This window comes from Hyla sarda, chromosome 1, assembly GCF_029499605.1.
Source record: "Hyla sarda isolate aHylSar1 chromosome 1, aHylSar1.hap1, whole genome shotgun sequence".
Taxonomy (NCBI): domain Eukaryota; kingdom Metazoa; phylum Chordata; class Amphibia; order Anura; family Hylidae; genus Hyla; species Hyla sarda.
Window position 1 is genome coordinate 333,297,409 of NC_079189.1, and position 24,883 is coordinate 333,322,291.

The 24,883-nt window shown below is 39.6% G+C and overlaps 1 protein-coding gene and 1 long non-coding RNA gene across 4 annotated transcripts in view; one reads left to right on the plus strand and one right to left on the minus strand.

Annotated features, from left to right (window-relative positions):
* The window catches only part of ADAMTSL1 (ADAMTS like 1), a 956,942-nt gene that overhangs the window by 239,736 nt on the left and 692,323 nt on the right, over nucleotides 1–24,883 (plus strand). The gene's annotated exons all lie outside the window — the stretch shown is intronic.
* Nucleotides 529–23,461, minus strand: LOC130273273 (uncharacterized). 2 transcript variants are annotated; one of them, XR_008843943.1, is made up of 5 exons: nucleotides 23,405–23,461; nucleotides 21,482–21,633; nucleotides 5,001–5,062; nucleotides 3,043–3,076; nucleotides 529–641 (listed from the first exon to the last, which is right to left on the minus strand). It is a non-coding gene; the product is annotated as an uncharacterized LOC130273273 (long non-coding RNA). The 2 variants fall into 2 exon arrangements; XR_008843942.1 differs by having other exon boundaries at nucleotides 21,441–21,633.

Here is a 24,883-nt window from a genome sequence, read left to right on the forward strand (position 1 = left end):
AATCAGCCAGGAGAAGTCCACGTGACTGTGTGCTTCTTCCCCTGCTCTGCATCTTGTGATCGAGACATGTTCCATAGAATCACATTGAGCGTGTGTCTTAATCACCTGACACAGAGCTGACAGAGAAGGTGCTGAGCATGGACGTCTCCCAGCTCGTTCTTCTGATTGATGGAGGTCTGAACACTCCGACCACCACCAATCATAACTTTTGACATAGGGGATAAGTTGTCTTAGTGCCAGAGTACCCCTTTAAGGCTTTGCAAAATATCAGTAACATTTCTGATTAACCAGTGATATAAAATATACACACAGACCTAAAATGAAAAATATTTCCCACTTGCAGATCCCGTAGACCTTCAGAAACCCTTTTGCTCTCATGAATGTCTAAGAGAAAAGCTCTTGACAGCAGCATAAAAATTCCAACTTTCAATAAGCAGGCTGATTCATATTGGAGATATTGAAAGTAAACCTGTATACGCTTATTTTTCGGAGGCCTTTTGGGTATTGTGGATTGAGGAATCCCCAATCCTTCCTGTTCTTTATTGCACTCAATTATTTATTGCTTGGAAGTTTTATGAGTTCATAACTTTGGTTTTGAAATAAGGTTGGGGGAGCGTCTGTCCTCCTGAAGAACTTTTTATCTAAGAATATAAGATTGACAAATGTATGTGTTATAGATGTGTTAAACATTCCCTACCAGCTGTCTACAAAATATATATCTCACTTATAGAAAATGTCTGAATGAATATAGCATACCCTAACATATTCAAAGAGAAGTCAAAGAAGTAAGTTTGTATGATTAGCTCCAACTTTGATTCAAAGTGTACATCCTCCTCTCATTCACTTCTTAAAGGGCTTACCCAGAAATAGCAAAACTGGGCTAAATTCTTCAAAAAACAGCACCACACCTGTCCTCAGGCTGTGTGTGGTATTGTAGCTCAGTTTCATTATAGTGAATGGAGCCAATTTGTAATACTGTAATACCATACACAACCTGATGGAAGGTGTGGTGCTGTTTTTGGAAGAATTTAGCTCTTTTTTCTATTACTGGATTTTTATTTGTAAAATGGGAAAAAGGGGTGATTACATTTTTATTTGTGGAGGGGCTTATTTATATTTTTCCCAGTCTCCACAAGGAAATATTTATAGCAATATTTTGACTGCTATTTATTTACTGTTCAGTGTTATGCATTGGCATAGCACTGCTCAATACAATCAGTGATCTACTTGTATAGTCTGCAAGAACGAGGACAAGAGTTGGGCAAGAGATTTCCCAGAGAGGCTATGGAACATGTAAGGAGAGTTCCAGCTGACATCTTGACTCATTGGACCATGAAATCTTACTGTGGATGGTCAAATGAGTCTCATATAGACCTCAACTGCTTTAAGTAAGATGATCAATATTGATCATGGCATCTAAAGGGTTAAAGGGGTACTCCGCCCCTAGACATCTTATACCCTATGAAGAGGATAGGGGATAAGATGTCTGATCTGATCGGACCCCCGAGATCTCTCATGCAGTACCTCCCTTCGTTAGCTGCACAAAGTGAAGATTGCACCGTGGCTGATGACGGGCGATACAGAGGCCGGAGTATCATGACATCACAGCCCCACCCCCTTGTGATTTTACACCCTGCTCCCTCAATGTAAGCCTAGGTGAGGGGGTGTGACAGCCGCCACGTCCCCTCCCATAGACTTGCATTGAGGGGGCGGGGCATGACCTCATGAGCGGACGGGTCTGTGATGTCACGATACTCCAGCCCCTGTATCGCCCGTCATCAGCCTCGGAGCGATCTTCACTCCGTACAGCTAATGAACGGGGGTGCTGCAGGAGAGATAGCAGGTGTCCCCAGCGACCAGACCCCGTGATCAGACATCTTAACCCCTTTGGATAGGGGATAAGATGTCAAGGGGTGGAGTACCCCTTTAATGGCCAACATCAGGGGGTGGCTAATGTCTGCCATCAATGGTGAGGTCCGCCTGCTGATACAAGCTTGGACCCACTATGCATGAAGCGTGTGCAGCTCCTGCTCTTGTTTCATGTTCTTGATGTAAATGTACCTCATGGTGTGCTTAGTCCCAGAGTACAGACTTACATTTATGTCATGGGTCCTCTAATGGTTCATGTTTACTTTAAACTTTTGCTTTATTATCTTAAACTAATTTTATTATTTAAAGATTTATTTTCCATTTGTATCTAAAGCTATATTTAGAAACATAGGCCCAGATTTATCAAACTGTTTGAGAGTAAAAACGGAGTCATTTACCCACAGCAACCAAGCACAGCTCAGCTAACGAGCTCTGGTAAAGTGAAACCTAAGCTGTGATTGGTTGGTGTGGGGAAATTACTTTATTTTTATTCTCACTCAGTTTGATACATCTGGGCCATAGAGTCATATAAAGTCATACATTTTTGAATTGTAAAAAGTGATTGCAGATTCACATAAAAGGAGGCATGGCCTCAGGATTTATTATATTTTATGCTGGTAAACAGCATGAATTATAGTGGAAATTTATACTATCTCAGAACTAGCTTAGATTTCTAAGTGCCAGATTCATGAAGAATTTGTATTGAGGCACGAAAAATGACAGCTACAGTAAAGCTACCAATATACATAAGATAGTTGTTGTTTGTAGGTGTCCATAGAAAATCCTAGGCCCTAACTCTAACTTGACCCTTTTCCTCCTAATAGACAAGGAAAATGCCCATAGTGATGTCATTAAACATGGATAACAAATGCTGTGATATCCCAAGAAATTACTAGTAAACACGGTGATGTCATAGTAAAGTTATTGCCTACAGGCATGTATCACTATAGCAATAAATCACAGTGATGTCACCAAATAGATAAATGATTATAGTGATGTTACAGCGAATGGCTAAAGACCACAGTGATGTCACAGCACAGAGACACTAAGCATACAAAGATTATGCACACAGTGTTGTCACTGTATGGGAATAATGTGCACAGTTATGTCACAGAAGAAAGATAATATCTCAGAACAGGGATAAGAAAACCCAACTTCAACAGGTGTCCCTACCTGTTGAAGATCCAGTTTAGTATACATTTGCACCCTACAGAGGAAAAGAAGACATTTTTAAGTGTCTTATGCACAAGTGCCTTTTTTAGCTGGGGGCCGGGAACTACCTACAGGGGAGGGGGCACCAGGCTAATGGGGGCACAGTGTTTGCATGTTAATGAATTTTGGAGTGCACAGTGTGTAGTGTAATGAATTTGAGGGTGTGCAATAGGTATTTTAATGAATTTTAGGGGGAGCAGTGTGTAGTGTAATACATTTCAGGGAGTAAAGTGTGTAGTATAGTCAATTTGAGGGTGTATGATGTGTATTTATAATGAATATCATGGGGCACAGTGTGTAGTATAATAAATTTGAAGGTGAACGATGCATACAATAATGAATTTCAGGGGCACAGTATGTAGTACAATGAATGTAAAGGTGCAGGAAGGGACCGGTGCCCAGTGGTCGATCCATCGTTTAGGATGGATGGGCAAGTAGGCAGGGAGAGTCTTTTTAGGGTCAGTTAGGGCTCACTGTCCCTGACCCCCAGTCGGTTCATGACAGAATAACCAGCCAAACCACTTGCTCTGTTGCCACTTTCTGATTTTTTTTCAAGTGGACCTCTTTGGCATGTCTGCTGCAGTATAGCGTTCCTCTGTCCCTGAGCCAAGCATCTGCGTCCAGGTGGCAATCGTGGGGCCACCTGGGCGCCCAGGTATTTTTTTGGGAAAAAGAAAAATTCTGGTATGTTTTTATGCTTGTTTTGTGTTTTTAAGAGGGTCCAGTGCCCCATCTTTAAGGGGGGGGGGGAGTACTGTAATGTCTGTTTATTTGTTTTTGTATTTTTCTGTTGAGGTGTTTATTCACACACTAGTTTGTTCAAAGCAGTTTACTATTTTACCTGGATAGGGAATAGTTGATGCTCTGAAGGAATGAGAGCTCGGTTGGAGTTATTTAGCCAGAGTTCTCCTGTATTCTGGTTCTGGTTATTGAGTGCAATACTGCTATGTCTGTCTGTGCTATATTCTGACTATGTCTGCTTGAGCATTTACCTTGTATTTATCTTGTTATTTTATCTGGGTTTTTAGCCAAGGTTATATAGCATGCTCCTTGTATTTTAGTCTGTGTTACATTAGTCAGTTTTAGGATTATGTTTGTTCGTTCTGCTCTGTCTGTGTTCACACTGTGTTTGAGTCTAGCTTGTACCCTGTGCTCTGCATGTTATGTTCTTGTTCGGTATTCTGGAGTCTATTCAGACTCATCCGGTTCTAGTCTGTATGTTATATTCTTGTTTGGTATTTTGTCTATTCAGACTCATACGGTTCTAGTCTAGTGTTTCATGTATTGTATTTCAGTTCTCTACTGGGTCAGCATTTTGTCCACACGGTGGAGGAAGGGACCGGCGCCCAGTTGTTGATCTATCGTTTAGGATGGATGGGCAAGTAGGCAGGGAGAGTCTTTATAGAGTCAATTAGGGCTCACTCTCCATGCCCCCCAGTCGGTTCATGACAAATCTGAAGTTAGATGAGGTGCAGGATAGTTGCCATAAGACAATGGTCGTGCACCACAAAGGAGAAGGATTGAAACTGTGGTGGAGGATAAAGGAGAAGTGTGTGGGAAGGGGAAACCATAGAGAGTAGTGTATGTTAGGGAGGGGAGACCCATTGGGAGCAATGTGTAAGATAAGGGTTATGATGGGCAGTTTATATGTGAGGAGAAGGACATTATTTCACATGTGTAATTGGTTCTTATGGGAAAATGGAAAGTTTTGGTAAAGGTTAGCTGACTGACCTATGATGGATTTCCAACCTGACAACAGTATAAAGTATGAAGCATCCGGTCTGAACAACAACACAGTAGTGTGGAAAACAGTTATAATGAGATGTCAGGTGCAGTGGAATGTTAGACTGTCAATAAATTATTACAAATAGTAAGCTATACATAAACTATAAAAAACACAAACTTCTTATCATACTTACCCATATAGCACATGAAAGATGGCATTGAAAAAAATTGGATTTAGTCTTCTTCAATCTCCCCTCTAAGCAAACAAACAAAAAAATGTAAAGAAAGTCATTCAACTATATGCCCTAATGGTGTTAAGACTATATCTCACAATTCCTCCTTTTATTTTGAAAAAGTAGTAAAATATAAAATAAAGTCATAATGTTATTTATATAGTGCTTTAGTGCTTTTAAGCATTTATACTGGTGGTTTCCACACTTGTTATTACATATTTATTTGTATGTCTTATGTGAACATGAATGAGTCATGATCCCCATTCTTCCAGTGGGTGAGGTTCTTAGATGTCTCCACCCACCTATCAAATACTTACAACATGTCCTATAAATGACTTTAAATCTAGGATAATAAAATAGCATTGAAAAGTAAACCAACTATTGGGTGGTGTGCTGTTTTCTTTGACTTTGTATTCCATCACAGTTCATGACATGTTCTTATTTCAGAACATCTTTAATGCCCCATTGAAATCCCTTTTTAGGGACTGACAGTGGTAAAACTTTTTCAGTCCGTCCTTTCATACAGATATCTAAATAGAAATGCATTATCTCATCTGTCTCTTGTGTACTAAAGTGTTTGGCAAGTAAATGGATAAGGTAGAGATTGTCCTAGAGCATTTAGTGACAATACTCCATGGTGAGTTATGATGACTTGTGAAACAGCTTAGGTGAAACATTAACATGTACGAAAGAACAATTGAAGGAATACAACACTTTCTTATTCTCAGAGAAAATGTTGTCCATACCAATCAGAGTACAGTTTTCATATTGTAAACTTCCTCTACTGATTCATTGTGGTGGACAAGACCAACTTTTCTGTGACAATAGTTCAATATAGAAGTCATATATAATATCAAAAGAACTTTACAGACGAAACCAGGGTTTCTAAATTATTTGTCCATAAAGCCCTTTAACCGCTAAATGATCAATGTATACTGTACATGTCATTGTGCCATTAATGATGTATGGTGCAGCTCCTGACTCGAGCCCACACCATACTGGGCGGCCCTTAGCTGATTGCTGTAACTGAGGGCTGCCGCTAATAGCAGGCATGCGGTGATCAACGTGGCCTGCTATAAAATCTTTAGATCAGTGCTGTCAAAGCTTACAGTGGCGTCTAAAGGGACATTTAACCTCTTAAGGACCAAGGACGTACCGGTACGTCCTGAGTCCTTTCCTTTTCTATAACACGGGGCCACAACATCATAGCGGGTGGGGCCCGGCCTCTAACAACCTGTGGCTAATAGCCCCTATAGCGCTATTAACCCTTTAGACGTGGCGATCAAAGTTGAACGCCGCATCTAAAGTGAAAGTAAATCACTGCCGGTTAGCTCAGGGGGCTGTTCGGGATGTATACGGCGAAATCGCGGCATCCTGAACAGCTCTGGGACACGAGGAGGTTCTCCTACCTTGCCTCCTGGTGTCCGATCGTTGAATGACAGCTCAGTGCCTGAGATCCAGGCATGAGCAGTCAAGCGGCAGAATCATTGATCACTGGTTTCCTATGAGAAACCAGTGATCAATGTAAAAGATCAGTGTGTGTAGTGTTATAGCCCCTATATAACATTGCTATAACATTGCAAAAACAAGTGGAAAAATGAATAAAGATCATTTAACCCCTCCCCTAATAAAAGTTTGGATCACCCCCCTTTTCCCATTTAAAAAAAAACTGTGTAAATAAAAATAAACATATGTGGTATCGCCGCATGCAGAAATGCCTGAATTAAAAAAAAAAAACATTAATTAAACCGCACAGTCAATGGCGTACGCTCAAAAAAATTCCAAAGTCCAAAATAGTGTATTTTTGGTCACTTTTTACATCATGAAAAAATGAATAAAAAGCGATCAACAAGTCCGATCAATACAAAAATGGCAACGCTAAAAACCTCAGATCATGGCACAAAAATGAGCCCTCATACTGCCCCATATGCAAAAAAATTAAAAAAGAAGATGACAATTTTAAACGTATACATTTTCCTGCATGTACGGTAGTTATGATTTTTTTCAGAAGTACGAAAAAATCAAACCTATAAAAGTAGAGTATCATTTTAATCATATGGACCTACAGAAGGGAATGTGTCATTTTTACCAAAAAATGTACTGTGTAGAAACAGAAGCCCCCAAAAGTTACAAAATGGCGTTTTATTTTAAATTTTGTCTCACAATGATTTTTTTTCCCGCTTCACCGTAGATTTTTGGTAAAATGACTGATGTCATTACAAAGTAGAATTGGTGGTTCAAAAAATAAGCCATCATATGGATTTCTAGGTGCAAAATTGAAAGATTTATGATTTTTTAAAGGTAAGGAAGAAAAAATGAAAGTGCAAAAACAGAAAAAACCCTGGTCCTTAAGGGGTTAAATGGATTCTGGTGGTTTAGTGGGCTGGATCACCCACCCCCACCCCACAGCGCGATCTGGCGATCCACTCCAGAGGTAGCTGGAGGGCTTACCCCTCCCCCTACCGTCCATGGCTATGTGATTGATTGAGTCTCTCTTCAGCAGGCTCTATGAATCTAGCGCAGAGCACACAATCAATGCAGTTCTATGGAACTTAATAGATCTGTATGAGGAATCTAATGATTCCTCCTAAAAGACCCCTAAGGGGACCAACAAAGTGTGAAAAAAGGAATAAAGGTTTAACCCACATAAATTACTTCCATTTAAAAATTTAAATCCCCCATCTTTTCCCAATTTCATGACAATTTCATTTTTTTCCCATGTTGGAGCATATGTTATGGAAAAATGAATGAGCACATTACAAATTACAATTGTTACAACTGTTCTGCAAAAAATAAGCCCTTATATGGGTGTATAGATACATAAAATTAAAAAGTAATGTCTATTAAAGGGCAAGGAGGAAAAAACGAAAGTGCAACAACAAAAATTGGCCTGGTTCTTAAGGGGTTAAGGTCATAATTTGAGGATATCCCATACAGAGAATGCTTGTTGAGGGGACACACAGTTATTTACCTGGCCATTTAGTAATTTAGGTATAAAACATATCCAACAACAGTTTCACATGACACATAAATGAAAGAGGGAAACGTTGTTCATCAAGAATACTTGATAAAATCAATGACCATAGACAATTATTTGCTATAATAGTTTTCTAGTAAGGATTATTGGCCCAGACTTGTTCTCTAATTCTTAGACAGTGCCAACGGGACTTCAGATGTACCAAGCTTATCACAGTGTATCATGCTGATTGATAAATCTGGCACATCTGAAGACTGTATAGTTCAAGTTTAGATCATTAGTTTACAAAATGTGTGCCAGAATTTGCACCAGATTTTGGCGCACATAAATCCACATGTCTTTCCCAGAAAGCCATACCCCTTTTGCCGAAGCCACGTCTGTACACATACCCGGCAGAAAAGTGTCAGAAAAGTGTTGAAAAGGCATAATAAATATGACGAAAGTGCTATTAGATGGCTTTTGGCACGAATTTTACCAACATTGCACCAAAATTCTGGTGAATTTGAAATAGTAAATGTGGGCCATTGTGTTTTTGGTGTCTTAACCCCTTAAGAACTCAGGGTTTTTCAGTTTTTTCACTTTCGATTTTTCCTCCTCACCTTTTAAAAAACACTTTCGATTTTGCACCTTCAGACCCATATGATGGCTTTTTTTTTAGTGCCACCAATTCTACTTTGTGATGACATCAGTAATTTTACCCAAAAATCTACGGCGAAACAAAAAGAAAAATCATTGTGCAACAAAATTGAAGAAAAAACATCATTTTGTAAATTTTGGGGGCTTCCATTTCTGCACAGTAAATTTTTCGGTAAAAATGACACCTTATCTTTATTCTGTAGGTCCATACGATTAAAATGATACCCTACTTATACAGGTTTGATTTTGTCGTACTTCTGAAAAAAATCATAACTACATGCAGGAAAATGTATACATTTAAAATTGTCACCTTCTGACCCCTATAACTTTTCAATTTCTCTGCGTATGGGGTGGTATGAGAGCTTATTTTTTGCGCCGTGATCTGAAGTTTTTTAGCAGTACCATTTTTCTGTCTAACTGCTCTCTGATGACTCACGTTCTGTACAGCTCCCGGAACGTGAGTCATCAGAGAGCAGTTAGACAGAAAACAACAACTCAAATTCAGAAGCTAATAACTATTGGAAGGATTAAGATTTTTTAATAGAAATAATTTACAAATCTGTTTAACTTTCCGGAGCCAGTTGATATATAAAAAAAAGTTCTGGCCTGGTATACCCTTTTAAATGAATCTGCTAGGTATGAATGAATTTGTGCTAGTTATGGAGTTATAGACACAGCATATAGATGTGAGGCAAATAAAAAATAATAATTCTACCTCTGTGTCTTCTCATAGCTATTTGGAATGTTATAAAATCACATTTTTCCTAAAATGCTCAAGTGCTGTATAGTTGGCATCAAGATGCAGCATTATGTCATTACAAAACGTGTTATCCTTTACTACATTAAAAAAAGACTTAAGCCCTAGTTGTGCATCACTTTTATACAAAGCATATACTCCTACCGGTTCATGCTTTATGATTGATGTACAGCATGGAGCCCTACATGTCAATCAGTTTAATATATGTACTTTGTGCAATTGTTATGAAGTAAAAAGCTGGATGACCCATTTTCTGCCATGGGTTATATTACATAAAGATAGTTTGCTTTTTTTTGGCCCATCTTATTGTTGTACACGCTACGTCATCAAATTTAATTATAAAATCAACTCATTTCTTTATCGTCATACTCATAGCATACACCCTGTTCCAAATAATTATGCAAATTCTATTTGTGTGACAAAGATTTTGTTTTACTCATGGATGACATTGTGTCTCAGGGCTCCTTTGATCACTGAATACAATCTCAGACACCTGTGATAATTAGATTGCCAGGTGAGCCCAATTTAAGGAAAAACTACTAAAGATGGGTATTCCACATTATTAAGCAGAGCACCATTTTCAAGCAATATGGGGAAGAAAAATGATTGTTCTGCTGCCAAAAAGAGTGAAATAGTTCAATGCCTTGGACGAGGTATAAAAACATTAGATATTTCCTGACAACATAAGCCTGATCATCGCACTATTAGTAGATTTCTGGCTGATTCAGCGCACAGACAGGTTTGTGCAGATAAAGGCATGTTGAGGAAGATTTCTGCCAGATCCATGCATCGGATCAAGAGAGCAGCTTGTAAAATATCATTGCATAGCAGCAAACAGATATTTGAAGCTGCTGGTGCCTCTGGAGTCCCACAGTCCTCCAGAGTCTTGCAACTGTGCATAAACCTTCTATTCGGCTACCATTGGGCAGAAAAATACATGAAGACTAATTTTCAAACAGTCCTGTTTACTGATGAGTGCTGTGCAACACTGGATGGTCCAGATGGATGAAGTAGTGGATGGTTGGTGGACAGCCACCCTGTTCAAACAAGGCTGCGACATCAGCAAGGCGGTGGTGGAGTCATGTTTTGGAACAGAATCATGGGAAGAGAGCTCGTCGGCCCCTTTAGGGTCCCCAAAGGTGTAAAGATGAACTCTGCAAAGTATGTGGAGTTTCTGACTGACCACTTTCTTCCCTTGTACAGAAGGAAGAACTTTCCTTTCCGTAATAAAACCATCTTCATGCATGACAATGCACCATCTCATGCTACAAAGAATACATCTGCATCAATGGCTGTTATGGGGATAAAAGGTGAAAAAGTCATGATGTGGCCTCATTCCTCCCCTCCCCTCAATCTTATTGAGAACCTTTGGAGCATCCTCAAGCAAAATATCTACGAGGGTGGGTGGCAGTTTACATCCAAACAGCAGCTCTGGGAGGCTATTTTGACATCTTGGAAACAAATTCAAGCAGAAACTGTCCAAAAACTCACAAATTCTATGGATGCAAGACTTGTGAAGCTGCAATCAAATAAGAAGTCCTATGTAAAAATGTAACGTGACCTGTTAGAATGTTTAAAAACTTAAAATGTTGTTAAAAGTTTGAATGAAATGGCTTTTGATTTCAGTAAATATGCTGCAAACACAACAAATGACAATTTTCAGTTCTTTAAAACCTATAAAGTGTTTTGAAACTTACTGTGTGTAATAATTTGGAACAGTGCAATGATAACAGTATTTTTTTATGTAAAAAAAAATACTGTTATCATTAAGAGGTTTGTTCAATAAAATTTGAACTAGAAAAATTTGAAAAGAAATAAAATAAAATAAAATTTGAATTGTACTCTTAATAGTTGATAACATGAGAATTATGCTGACTGTTATTTACATCAATTATTCATGTATATGAACAATAATTGCACAATAATTTTGAACAGATTGTAGACAAATCAATAATTCTTGCTATTGTTTCCCATTTAAGACTGGTTATTGGGTAGCTAGATATTTAGAAAGTTTACTTTTATGTACAGCAGTTATGACAAGAATGTGTTTAATATGCTAATATCATACCAGAATTGAACCAGAAGGGAACAAAAGGGAACTAACTCAACATTATAACTACAAAAGTAAGTCACTCTTTTTCAGAAAAAACAAACAAACAAACATGCACTCACTTATTACTTACATCATTGCGATACATTTTCTCTTATACCCCCCACCAATTTCTCCAGTGGACTCTATTTACATCTGTCCATGCCTCCTTCCCTCACCTATGTATTGCTCGCATGCACTGCTCACCATCATAAACCACCCAAAGTCACCTCATTCCATGGCACAGCACAGAAGTCGCTTCATCACTTCACCCAGCCATCTGCTCTCCCTCTTCTTTCTTCTGCTTTTAGCTGCTGGGGACATTGCTCCTAACCCTGGCCCACCTTTCACTAATATTTGCTCTACACTACCTGCCTCTTGCGGAACCACTACAAGCTTTAACTGCACTCTTCTAAACTCTCGATCTGTGTGCAATAAGCTCACCCAGATTCATGACTTATTTCTCACTAATTCTCTTAATCTGCTGGCTCTCACAGAAACATGGATACAACCTTCTGACACTGCTTCTCTCGCTGTTTTTTATCTTATGGTGAGCTTCACTTTTCCCATACCCCTAGATCTGACACCAGGCCCCACAATGCCCTTTTCAAGTCATCCCCCCATTACCCTCACTCACATTTCCCTCTTTTGAGGTCCACACCTTCACGCTCTTCCGCCCATTGTCTCTCAGAGTGGCGGTAATCTATCATCCTCCTGGTTCTCCCCAAATGTTCCTGGATCATTTTGCCACATGGCTCCCTCACTTTCTTTCCTCAGAAACACCTACACTCATCATGGGTGATTTTAATATCCCCATCGATACCCCAATCTCCACTTCTGCCTCTCGGCTTCTGTCTCTAACCTCCTCCATTGCCCTTTCACAGCTTACTGACTCTCCCACACACAAGGATGGGAATACACTGGACTTGATCTTCTCTAGACTTTGCTCTGTCTCTAAATTCACTAATTCTCCTTTTGAGCTCTCTGACCACAACCTTCTCTCTTTCTCTATCAGTAACTCCTATCCTCTTCCGGACACTCCAACCTTGTACACTTACAGAAACCTGCGTGCCATAAACACTAGTCAATTTATAGACATTCTACAATCTTCACTATCACCAATCTCTTCTCTCTCCTGCCCTAATCTAGCAGCCAAACATTACCATGACACCCTAAAGTCTACCCTGGATCAAATGGCACCCTCTAAAACAAGAACCTCCCGACACAGACGGCAGCAACCCTGGCACACACTAACAACCCGCTTTCTCAGGCGATACTCTAGGTGTGCTGAACGTCTGTGGAGGAAAACTAAGACTTCTTCAGACTATCTGCACTATAAATTCATGCTTAAATCCTATTACTCCGCTCTTCATCTCGCCAAACAAACATATTTTACCTCCCTCATCTCCTCTCTGTCTAACAAGTACAGACCCCAATCACTGATCTCTGTGCTGAAGACCTGGCCAAATACTTCAAAACTAAAATCGATGACATTCGTGATGAAATCCTCTCCCAGTCCCCTAAAAGTTCTGATCCAATTCCCAGCCACGCCTCCTCTTCATCACTCTCAGTTTTTGAGCCTGTAACGGAGGATGAGGTTTCCAGGCTCCTCTCCTCCGACCGCCCCACTACCTGCTCTAGTGACCCCATGCCTTCACACCTCATCCAGTTTCTCTCTCCTTCTATCAGCTGTCACCTAACTAAAATCTTTAACCTCTCCCTCTTTTCTGGGGTCTTTCCCTCCTCCTTCAAACACTGTATCATAACCCCACTATTGAAAAAAACATCTCTGGAACCGTCCTGTGCAGCCAACTATCGACCCGTCTCAAATCTCCCCTTTATCTCCAAACTCCTGGAACGCTTGGTCTATTCCCGCCTTATCCGCTATCTCTCCGAGAACTCTCTCCTAACTAAAGTCACTAACGATCTTCTGACGGCCAAATCAAATGGCAATTTCTCTTTACTGATTCTCTTGGACCTGTCTGCGGCTTTTGACACTGTGGATAACCAACTCCTCCTCAGTAGTCTCCACTCCATCGGTCTCAAGGACTCTGCTCTCGCCTGGTTTTCCTCCTATCTCTCTGGCCGCTTCTTTAGCGTCTCGTTTTCTGGCTCTACTACTTCTCCTCTTCCCCTTGCTGTCGGGGTTCCCCAGGGATCGGTCCTGGGTCCTCTACTCTTTTCACTCTACACATCCCCATTGGAAAAACAATTAGTAGATTTGGTTTCCAGTACCACCTCTACACTGATGACACCCAACTCTATACCTCCTCTGCCAACATCACCCCTGCACTCCTACAGAATACCAGTGACTGTCTCTCTGCTGTCTCAGACATCATGTCCTCTTTATATCTGAAACTAAATATTTCTAAAACAGAACTTCTTGTCTTTTCTCCATCAACTAACCCTGACATTTCCATCTCGGTATGTGGTACTACCATAACTCCCGGGCAGCAGGCTCGCTGTCTTGGAGTTATACTTGACTCAGATCTGTCTTTCACTCCCCATATTCAGTCTCTTTCACGTTCTTGTCACCTGCATCTCAAAAACATTTCAAGAATCCGCCTGTTTCTCACTACTGAAACTGCTAAAACTCTCATTATTGCTTTGATTCACTCCCGCCTCGACTACTGTAACTCTTTACTACTAGGCCTTCCTTTCTCCAAACTCTCTCCTCTCCAGTCCATCCTTAATGCCGCAGCCAGACTCATCTTCCTCTCCAGCCGCTACACCGACGCCTCCGCCCTGTGCCAGTCACTGCACTGGTTACCAATTCAGTCCAGAATACAGTACAAAATCCTCAGTCTCACACACAAAGCTCTCCACAATGCTGCACCTCCCTACATCTCCTCTCTCATCTCTGTCTACCATCCTACACGTTCTCTCCGATCTGACCTCACACTAACATCTTCTATAATCCGAACTTCTCACTCCCGTCTCCAAGACTTCACTCGTGCTGCATCGGTTCTCTGGAATGCTATCCCTCAATCCCTCAGACTCAACAACAACATCCATAGTTTCAAACGTGGCCTAAAAACACATCTCTTCAGACAGGCCTATAACAGTCTCTAATTGGCCTCAACATATCCCCAACATATCCCCAACATATCCTCAACATATTCTCAACATATCCCCAACATATCCCCAACATATCCCCAACATATCCTCAATATATCCCCACACCTCTTGTTTGAATAGTTATTGTGTAATTTTGTCTGATACTTGTCTTTGTTTGTACCCCATAATTGTAAGCGCTGCGGAATCTGTAGGCGCTATATAAATAAATAAATAAAAATAAAATAAATAAATAATATGAAAAAGATGCCCAAAGACCTGATGGCATGATATTTTGTATCCTACAATTTTGTAGAAAAAGTAAGAAATGTATTTTTATGTGTATTGAAATTAAATCAATTTTTATTTATTTTCCTGGATGAAAAGTGTTGTAAGCAAAAATAGATCTACACATTGTAGAGATGTTAACAAGATATGCAGTTGAAAGATCCAGGATACAGAATTCACTTACAAGGGTAGGGTCACACATAATGGATCCACACCATATTTTATGACTGACATTAGGGATCTGAGCGACTGTAGTAAACTGCCGGCCCATGCCCAGTTTACTCACAGACATCGCAGCCGCTCCCCCTGCTCCTTGAGCTAGGCAGAGAGCGGACGTGATGTCTGAGAGTAAACTGTGCATGCGCCCACACTTTACTACAGTCATGCATATTCCTGTGTGAGCGCACACACGGACAAAACAGGACACACAGTTTAGGGTCGTCATTGGCGGATCCGCAGAGTAAAATACACTGTGGATCCGTTATGTGTGACCTTACCCAAAAAGTGACTAATACAAAAGCGCTCCATAGTGCAATCGTCCGTCACTTAAATGCCTAAAAAGATTACTGGAAGTGCTTACCCGCTTAGTTGTGCAGCGAGCAGGCACAACACTGCTAAAGGCATACAAGATATAATCCAGGTGCAGCCCATCCCTTCGCCCTCAAAGGCGCAATAGTAAACTTCAAACACTCCACCACTTCGAAGGGAATTTTGGCCGGCGCAAGTGGATTCCAACACAGGCAGGTACGTACACTTGTTTAATGTTCAAACCCGATGAAGAGGCCAGTCTAGGCCTTGAAACGCATTGCTCTTAAATAAATCTGCTTAACACAAGTTTACGTATCTGCCTGTGTTAGAATCCACTTGCACATGCAAAAATCCATTGGAAGAGGTGGAGTGTTTGAAGCTTACCCTAAAAGTGTCAGTGGGTATATGCCCTGTAGATTAGATTCCTTCTCTCCAGCTTCATTATGTCTTTGTACCATCCCCATTTTTGGACTTATTCTTGCACTTTTCCACTTCTTTAGGGGCTTTTTTCTGGCATTTACACAAACTCTGATCTTTAAGTCCAGTTAAAAGTAACAGATAAAAAATAAGAGAATAGGTTTCCATTCTTAGTCCAGATGGCGTGAAGAGGAAAGCAAAAAAAGGCAATCTAAAAGGCAGTCAAAAGGCAGTGAAAAAAAAGTCTGGTTGACGGAACTAGATATTACCATGCTTCATTTTATTATTATTGTTATTATTATACATTTTTGCACTTAAAATGTTGACAGCTGTAGGTTTGAAAAGCTAAAAATACAATGTTATTATCTCCAAAATAAATAGATTGTAAAAGCTATGGTAATAACCCGAGGAGTGTATACTACAGTATAATCAGTGACAGTCTTAAAAAAAACTAAAAACTTCTTAGTGTTTTCTACAGAAGAGATTAGTCCTAACGTGTTTCATATTTAATTTCTTTCATACTTGAATTTGATCAAAGGGTGCAATTTGACTTGCTAGAAGACCGAACTTGTCTCGTGTGTAATGTGAAAAGTCGAAGTAAAGGCCACACATAATCAATTTGGCCATGATTACCATATGACGTGGCATCCAACTTGAAAAGGTAAAGATTAAGAAAGAAAATAAGTCTGACATGTATTCAGTCTTCATTCATTATTCATCACTTGAGCTGATGCAGTGTCTTGGCCATGATTTACTGAAGAAAATCCACCAGAATTTTAGTGCAGTGTTAGCAAAACGCAAAGAAACAGCAAACAGCAAAGGCAATTGCAGTGCTTCAGCTCACCCCAGGTGCGGCACGGACCGGGCATGGACAACACCCAAACGTAGAACAGAGGAAGAAATGGAGGTCCAGCGCAAAGACTCGAGAAATAATGTGATTTATTCACATGCCTTAGTCATGACTAAGGCCTCTGTGCAAGGCCGAAATGCGTCACCTGTACCTCGTTTCTTTGTGATGTTCCATAAGGCATGTGAATAAATTGCATTATTTCTCGAGTCTCTGCGCTGGACCTCCATTTCTTCCAGTGTTAGCAAAACGCACACAACAAAACTGTCTTGATGGATTTCTGCCACATTTATTATGTATTTGCCACACTATTTGGACACCTTTCTGTCTACTCCACTAAAGGGGCAGGTCCTCGGTTAAAAGGGGACATGGCTTCCAGGGAAAGGGGTGTGGCTTTAGAAACGCGAAAAATTGCACCAACTTGAACTTGAAACTTGAACTTGATAATTCTAAAACTCATTGTCTAAGTGCCCTAAAGCCCTGTTTAACACTGCTAGGTCACATAGGCGTGTATCCAAGTACCTCTTAACTGGTTAATGTCAAAGTTACGGCAACATGCGGTGACCCATGAAAACTAACAGCTTATTTAAAAACACACTGCAATATCAGATTTGATATCCTTTTTTTCAAATAAATTATTTTTTAAAAGAATGATATTTTTCTCTTGGCAGTCGCCTGCCGAAAAAGTTACCTCTACAGCTGGTGACTGACTGAGTACGCCCTCCCTGTGTGTCAAACGGAAAGCAGTAAGTGCTACTTACGGTGGGGGATCAGGGGAAGTGAGTAAAATTTTTGGTTTTTCCAGTCCATCCCCAGCCCAGACACACACCAGACACACGCAGTGTATATATCACTAGTCTCTATAATGGACAATGTATCTTCTCAACTGTTGAATTTCTACTCTGTTTGTTGTGTTAATGTTATGAAAAAACATCCAATGTTCAATGTTTTTGAGGACAAGTTTTCATCTGCTGAAACTTTATATAAGCAAACTTGGAAAATAAAGAATTGCTTCTACTTCCAGCAAAGCATACTAAATTAATCTGTATGTGATACTCCGATAAAAATAAATACAGTGGTCCCTCAAGTTACAATATTAATTGGTTCCAGGACGACCATTGTATGTTGAAACCATTGTATGTTGAGACCATATCTCTATGGAAACTTGGTAATTGGTTCTGGAGTCACCCACCAAAATGTCATCCAAAAATAAGAAAAAGTGAGTATTAAAGAAAAATCAGTAGATAACTAATACAGATCAAGAAATTCCTTACATATAAAAGTAAGAAAGAGCTGCTGGGAGCTGTAAATCACTGTCTAAAAAAGTAAATGGAGCCGCCCTTACCTGGTGTCCAAAGGAGTAGCTAACTGTGGTGCAGAAGAGTAGTACAGGACATGTAGTACAACCCTGTACTGTAGGTGGCGCTACCAGACAGCCAGTCAGTGCATACACTTCAGTAATACAGATGTTTTACCAGTAAACTGTCCATTCTAATTGGTCACTTCTTCCAGCCATTGACATGTATTGACATGGTGAGTCTGGTTTCAAGTTACAATGCTCCAGAAAAGACCATTGTATGTGGAAACTATTGTTGAAACTATGTTTAGGCCATTGTAAGTTGAGGGATCACTGTAAGCTCATACATCGTATTAAAGGGCTGCAATGTATGTGATCTCATCTGTGCACCTCCGACTGAGCTTACAAAGTGGTGTACACAGGACTCGGGATGAGCGGCAGGCTGAGGTTTTTTCTTTGTTTGTTTGTTTTTCGGTCCTTTTTCCCTATCCCTGGAAAAATGTAGCAAAAGCCCAGACAATTTCTGTGAGTAATAGAAATAATGTAAGTATAGGTATTCAAAATTTAAAATATATTTATAGAAAGATTTTTAAAAACGATTGAGAGATTAAATTGGTGCAGCCAATCCGGTAACTGTGTTTATTGTCTCTAAAATAAAACCTGGAATCTGATCTGGTTGTTATAGGCTACCCTGCAATTTTTTGTTGCATTGGTTTACATAAATCCCATTTCTAAACATCAATAAACAAAATTACAGAAATACACAAGTCTGTACTTTTGACAGGGCAACTTTATTCTTCTTTTTTTTTTTTTTTTACTTTTGCATCTGTCCACTTTTATTCATAAATATTTGCTTCCTTTAACAATATTATGATCAGTTGTGAAGTTCTGCACATGCTCAGGGCTCACTCATAATTTAAGCAATAAGTTCATAAGGTTTATTGAGCTCATAAGTAGTGAGAAAGAAAACACAGCCTAGCAATTTTTCAATTTTACTTCTATTTTATGGTGGCTGATGTTGTTTCTTGCATTATTGTCTTTCTTCTTTTTCTCTTTTTTTTTTTTTTTTTTTTTTTACTTGTGTGAATGCCGAACACTTTCTAACTAATAAAAAAAAAAAACAAGAAAAACAGTATGACACCCTTGTGACAAATTCATTACAAGGGCCAAATAGAAAATACAGAAGAAATATCTTAGCTTCAGTACATTTAGATTTGTTCTAAAATATGTCTATAAACGTTCTCAGAACAAGAGTTCACTAGGGCATATCAAAAAGCACAGAAGAAGAGACGGACAAAAGTATAGCTAAAACTGAGTATACAACTATCGATCTTCAAATTTTTTACTATATAGTGTGTCCAACTTTTATCCTGTAAGAGAGTTTATGGAAATCTCTTAAAATCTCTTGCTGCACTGTTTTTCCTGGTAACATGACAGATATTGTGAAGGGTCCTCATATTTCGTGTGTTGGTTACGGCACTGCCATTATTACTTTTGTTTTCTGTCCTTATAACAGAACACAGAAATAGAAATACATATGCAGATGTAAACATAGCTTTAGCATGTAGTTCACTCAGATAGCTGCAGAAAAACTGTCTTAATTTTAGGACTTTGACGTGACACTATTATTTTTAAAGGGAATCTGTCAGATGTATTTGCTACTAAGAGCTACAGACACCGTTGGTTAGCTGTTATGGATGCGGCACGTCATGGCCAGGCCCCACTTGTGACGTCACAGACACGCCCCCTCACTGCAAGTCTATTGGAGTGGGCGCTCGGTCATCCGGCACAGAGCAAAGTTCGCTCCATGAACCGGATGTCCGGGGTGTCGCAGCCATGATCGCGGAGGTCCCCAGCGGCGGGACCCCCACAATCAGACATCTTATGCCCTATTATTTTTTATAGGGGATAAGATGTCTAGGGGAAGTGTATCCCTTTGTCTCCTGCACATCTTAGTTTCTTAGTGTATGCAGGTATTGCAGACAATGTTACACACTATGGCAGAATATAAAACTTGAATTTACAATAACCAGGCAGGCTTAACTTAGCTGAACGCTGCATTTAGGACAGAGCATATCCAACCAATATTTGGATACAATATGAGATGGGAATACCTTAGGACTCATTACAGAAATAAGTCTCTAAAGCATGTTTTGTAAATGTCTTAAAAGTCTTTTAAATTAATATATTATTAAATTAACTATATTGGTCAAAGTTCAGCAGCAGGTTGGCACAACTCCATCCATGTATCAGCGTAACAGGTGCAGTCAGTGGTGGTGCACTGCTATCACGTAAATACAGTCTCTCTTAAAAATCCCCAAAAGCAGCTGTCACGACACTTGGTATCTTTTTTGCATGTGTTTATTCTGTAAAATATGATTAAACACCACAGATACCCTTTTTAGGGAAGGCAATTATTCTGTAAAATATGATGGAACAGATGCTTTGCCATGCTGCATGAGGACCATGGCATTGTATTGATTAAACAGATAAAAGGAACATACCAAGTGTGATGAGTGCTACTTATATTACTTTGATTTTGGAAATAGTTATATTAATATTTCAGAGTGAGTTGTGAAAATCTTATGAATCTTTTCATTTTTAGACACATAGGGAGAGATTTGTCCAGAGGAGAAGCTGCTGAGTTGCCCATAACAACCAATCAGATCGCTTCTTTCACTTTTTAGAGGCCTTTTCAAAAATGAAAGAAGTGATCTGATTGGTTGCTACGGGCAACTCAGCATCTTTTTCTCTGGGCAGGTCTTGATAAATCTCCCCCATGCAGTACATAGTAATCATAGATACACCAAGTTATTTAATAATCAGAGCCTAGCTGTCTCAAAAACCCTGTCTCTCCAACAGAGGGAAGAAAAGGTTAAAAAACAAAAGAGAGGAGGCATCCACCTTTTACATATATATTATGTGAGATAGCTCACTGTATTACCAGTATATTAGATACTGTCAGACAGTTCAATAACACTATTTATTTCTAGGTGCCTTTTAACATTTTGCCATGTTATCACAGTAATCCCTGACAGCTGTAAGATACAGTGTGCATCTAGCGAGGTGTTGTTAAAGCTTTAAGCACAAAAGTGAAGGAAATGTACAGTATGATAACCCTATAAGAAAGCACATATTGACTTAAATTTGTTCCTATTGATATGCCAGGCATAACTATTTAGCCCCCACAATAGGCAGCAAACAGCTGCACTACTTTTCAAACAATTCTACAGTACATACCCAGTGTGTTGGATGAAAATTGACGTACTTGCTATTCCAGTCTTGTTTAGCTCTATACTAGAGACATTTTCAAAAAAGGTTAAAAAAAATAATAATAATCATCCTCCCAAATTGTTCTAACAGTACATGTACATTGCCGTGCATATGAGAAAAGTATTCTTTAATATGATTGACTGGTTATCACAAAGAATAGGATGTCTTGTGTGTCATGCCATTAGAAAACATTAAGCAAGGATTTCACTTACACCCCTGAGCACTAGAATTCACTCACTTGGAATGAGATCAGAACAATATTCCACAACTATTACAGACCTCGGAGGGATGGGTGGGATTTTCATCACATTGCATTCTTTGCCTTAGGAGTAGGTAAAACCAAGTTTTCATTTCTGACATCATCTGACTTTCTGCTGCATCGCCTTTGTGCCAGAATCATCCAAAGCCATACTTCTCTAAATAGCTTCTCTCTGCAATAGAACATAACAAACTCTTTGTTTCCTGCTAGGTGACATAAAGACGCTGGTATACAAGCATTCCACTAGTACTTGAAGTATTGAAATAATTCTGCATGTGGTACCATTTCTGTATGAGGTCAGTGTAGTGTCCAGGGATGACTATGCCAGCTACCATCCTAAGAAAGTTGTCCGGTGGTTGAGAGTTTAAAAGTTTGATTTATGCATAAAGGGGGAGATTTATCATTGCTTTTAGAGCATTTTTTTGTCTATGTTTTGGGCAGTTCAGGCGCAAGCAGCCTATTTAGTGACTTTTATGTGTCTTTTGATATAGACAGTTTTACTCTTTTTGCCTACCTGTAGAACTATTTATTTTTGACCATGCAGTGGTGACGTGTTTATCATTTGCGACTTTTGTGAAAAGTCACTATTTTGTGCGCAAAAGTACTTTTTTAGGCGCAAAGCTACACCATCTTAAGGTAGGCGGGAGAATCACTTCTACCTTCCGCAATTCAACCTTTAACCTCTTGTGGATGACAGCGTCCCACTCCCCTTCTATGACACGTGCTCAGGAGCTGATCGCAGGTCATAGCTGGGTGGTCCTAGTGGCTATCTGCCACCAGGACCCATCTCTAATGCCAGACATCACTGATCATGATGATGCCCTGCTTTAACCCCTTAGACACTGCGATCAAATTGATTGTAGTGTCTTAAATGCAAGTAAAAATCTCCCGGCAGCTCTGTGAAAGTAAATAAAAACACCTAACCTGCCAAATTCAGGACCCGGGAAATTGTCTACTTCCCTCCCTCACAAGTGTCTAGAAAAAGTATATGTGATAGAGCTTTTTCCACCACAGCAGAGCTGCACAAAATTCATCATCCTGCTGCACCTTCTTGATAAATAAGATGTACGCTAGTCAAACCCACCACCCAAATAAACGTGGGAAAATGTCTCTACCGTAGACATTCTTTGATAAATCGGGGCCTAAGTGTGTATAAGGTACTGGAGAGATTTGCAGATGTGTTTTTATGCATTGCACTAAATTTAGTGCATACACTGAAGTCTTGCATAATGTCAAGGGTTACCATGTGTACTTTTCTGTAGACAATTAAATGGTGCTTTGGTCACATATGACTTCTAGCCAATCATTGCTGAAGAATTCCCTAGTACAACCCCTCTATCCCAGGAGAAGAGGGAACCCAAACCTGTGAGAACCACTCAAGGCTTGGCCTGGGCCAAAAACATCTAGCCCTGAACTAGCTAAAAGTTCCTGCTACAAGATTTCTGTCCACACTGTAAGGATATAATTCTACTAGATTCCTGTTCCAAGAGGGAAAGTTACATCTTCACAAGATGAGAGAAGAATGCGGAACATTGGGCGTTCTGAATTATACCGGTTTATTCATTGGCCTTTAGTGCTGTCTGTCTGCCACATCAGGAGGACTTTCTTTTGATGTGCCTTTCTAAGTGTTGTGTCACAAAATCCACCGCTGAGTCAGTAGAGTAAAGCCTAGATTTCACACCTTGCATCACAATGAACCAACCTGTAAAGATCCTTATCAGTAGTTTTGGTAATATTGGACTGAGAACTGAAGAACATTTGTATCTGCATTTACACCTGCATTATACGTTTCACGTACACATGCTAAAGCACCTCAAGATTGATAAATGAAGTAAAGCTGTGGCAAAAGCAACAATTAAAGGGACAAAGACCAAATGTCCATTCTTCTAGCTTAACATTTGTAACATTGGTTCACAAACTGCTATGGGGGAGATTTATCAAACCTGTGCAGAGGAGTGCTGCAGTTGCCCAAAGCAACCAATAGTCTTTCATTTTTAAACAGGCCTGTGAAAAATGAAAGAAACGATGTGATTGGTTGCTATGGGCAACTCAGCAACTCTTCCTCTGGCCAGGTTTTGATAAATCTCCCCCTAGTGTCCAGAGGTCTTATTTCTACACTTTGTATTTAAGAACATCTTCATTAAAAACTATGGGGGTCACAGATTTAGAGTAGAATATGCTAATAAGATAAAAAGTCAATGGGGGAGATTTTTCAAAACCTATCCGGAGGAAAAGTTGCTGAGTTTCCCATAGCAACCAATCAGATCGCTTCTCTCATATTTTCAGAGCCTTTCTCAAAAACGAAAGACGCGATCCCCAATGTATTTTGATCTCACTGTTGCAAACTTTGCTTCAGATCCATAGCATATGTGAAGCAAAACCACAACACCTGTTGACGTTTTGCAGATTTTGAGTTCCCCCTTTACTCCGGTGGAAAACTTTTTTTTTTATCAACTGGTGCCAGAAAGTTAAACAGATTTGTAAAGTACTTCTATTAAAAAAAAATCTTAATCCTTCCAGTACTTATTAGCTGATGAATACTACAGAGGAAATTCTTTTCTTTTTGGAACACAGTGCTCTCTGCCGACTCACGAGGACAGTGCTCTCTGCTGAAATCTCTGTCCATTTTAGGAACTGTCCAGAGCAGCATATGTTTGCTATGGGGATTTTATCCTACTCTGGACAGTTCTTAAAATGGACAGAGATGTCAGCAGAGAGCACTGTGGTCATGATGTCAGCAGAGAGCTCTGTGTTCCAAAAAGAATATAAGTTCTTCTGTAGTATTCAGCAGCTAATAATTACTGGAAGGATTAAGATTTTTTAATGGAAGTAATTTACAAATCTGTTTAACTTTCTGGTACCAGTTGATTTTGACTCCACTAGAGTACCCCTTTAATTATTTGGGGAAAAATCTGCAACATAAGCAAAGCTCATGGAACAATTGACCTGCTGTGGATTTACTAGCCACACCACAGTTCAGTTTCAGCTATAGATTTTGGAAATGTAATTTACTGCTGCTGCTATAACCACTGTGAATTTTCCACATAGAAATTTGGTGTAGAAAATGCACAACAAATCCTGTGTACCTTACATCTGTTATGATATGAAGTCTTTATTACATGTTCTTCCAAATCTGACAGAAACACAATTGTGGCATACTCCTTTAGATACTGTATGTACAGAGATATTGTTTGTTTGTATTTAAATCAATGTATCTACACACCTGATGGAGCATGTGCTGAATCCTGTACTTTTTGCAATCTAGCCTCTAAAGCACTTTAGACTTGAAGGGGCAGTCCAGTGGAAAACATTTTTTTTTTTTTAATCAACTGGTACCAGAAAGGTAAACAGATTTGTAAATTAAATGGAAAAAGAATACCAGCTCACCCCGCCCTGGACAGATGGAGCACAGTGCTGGACAA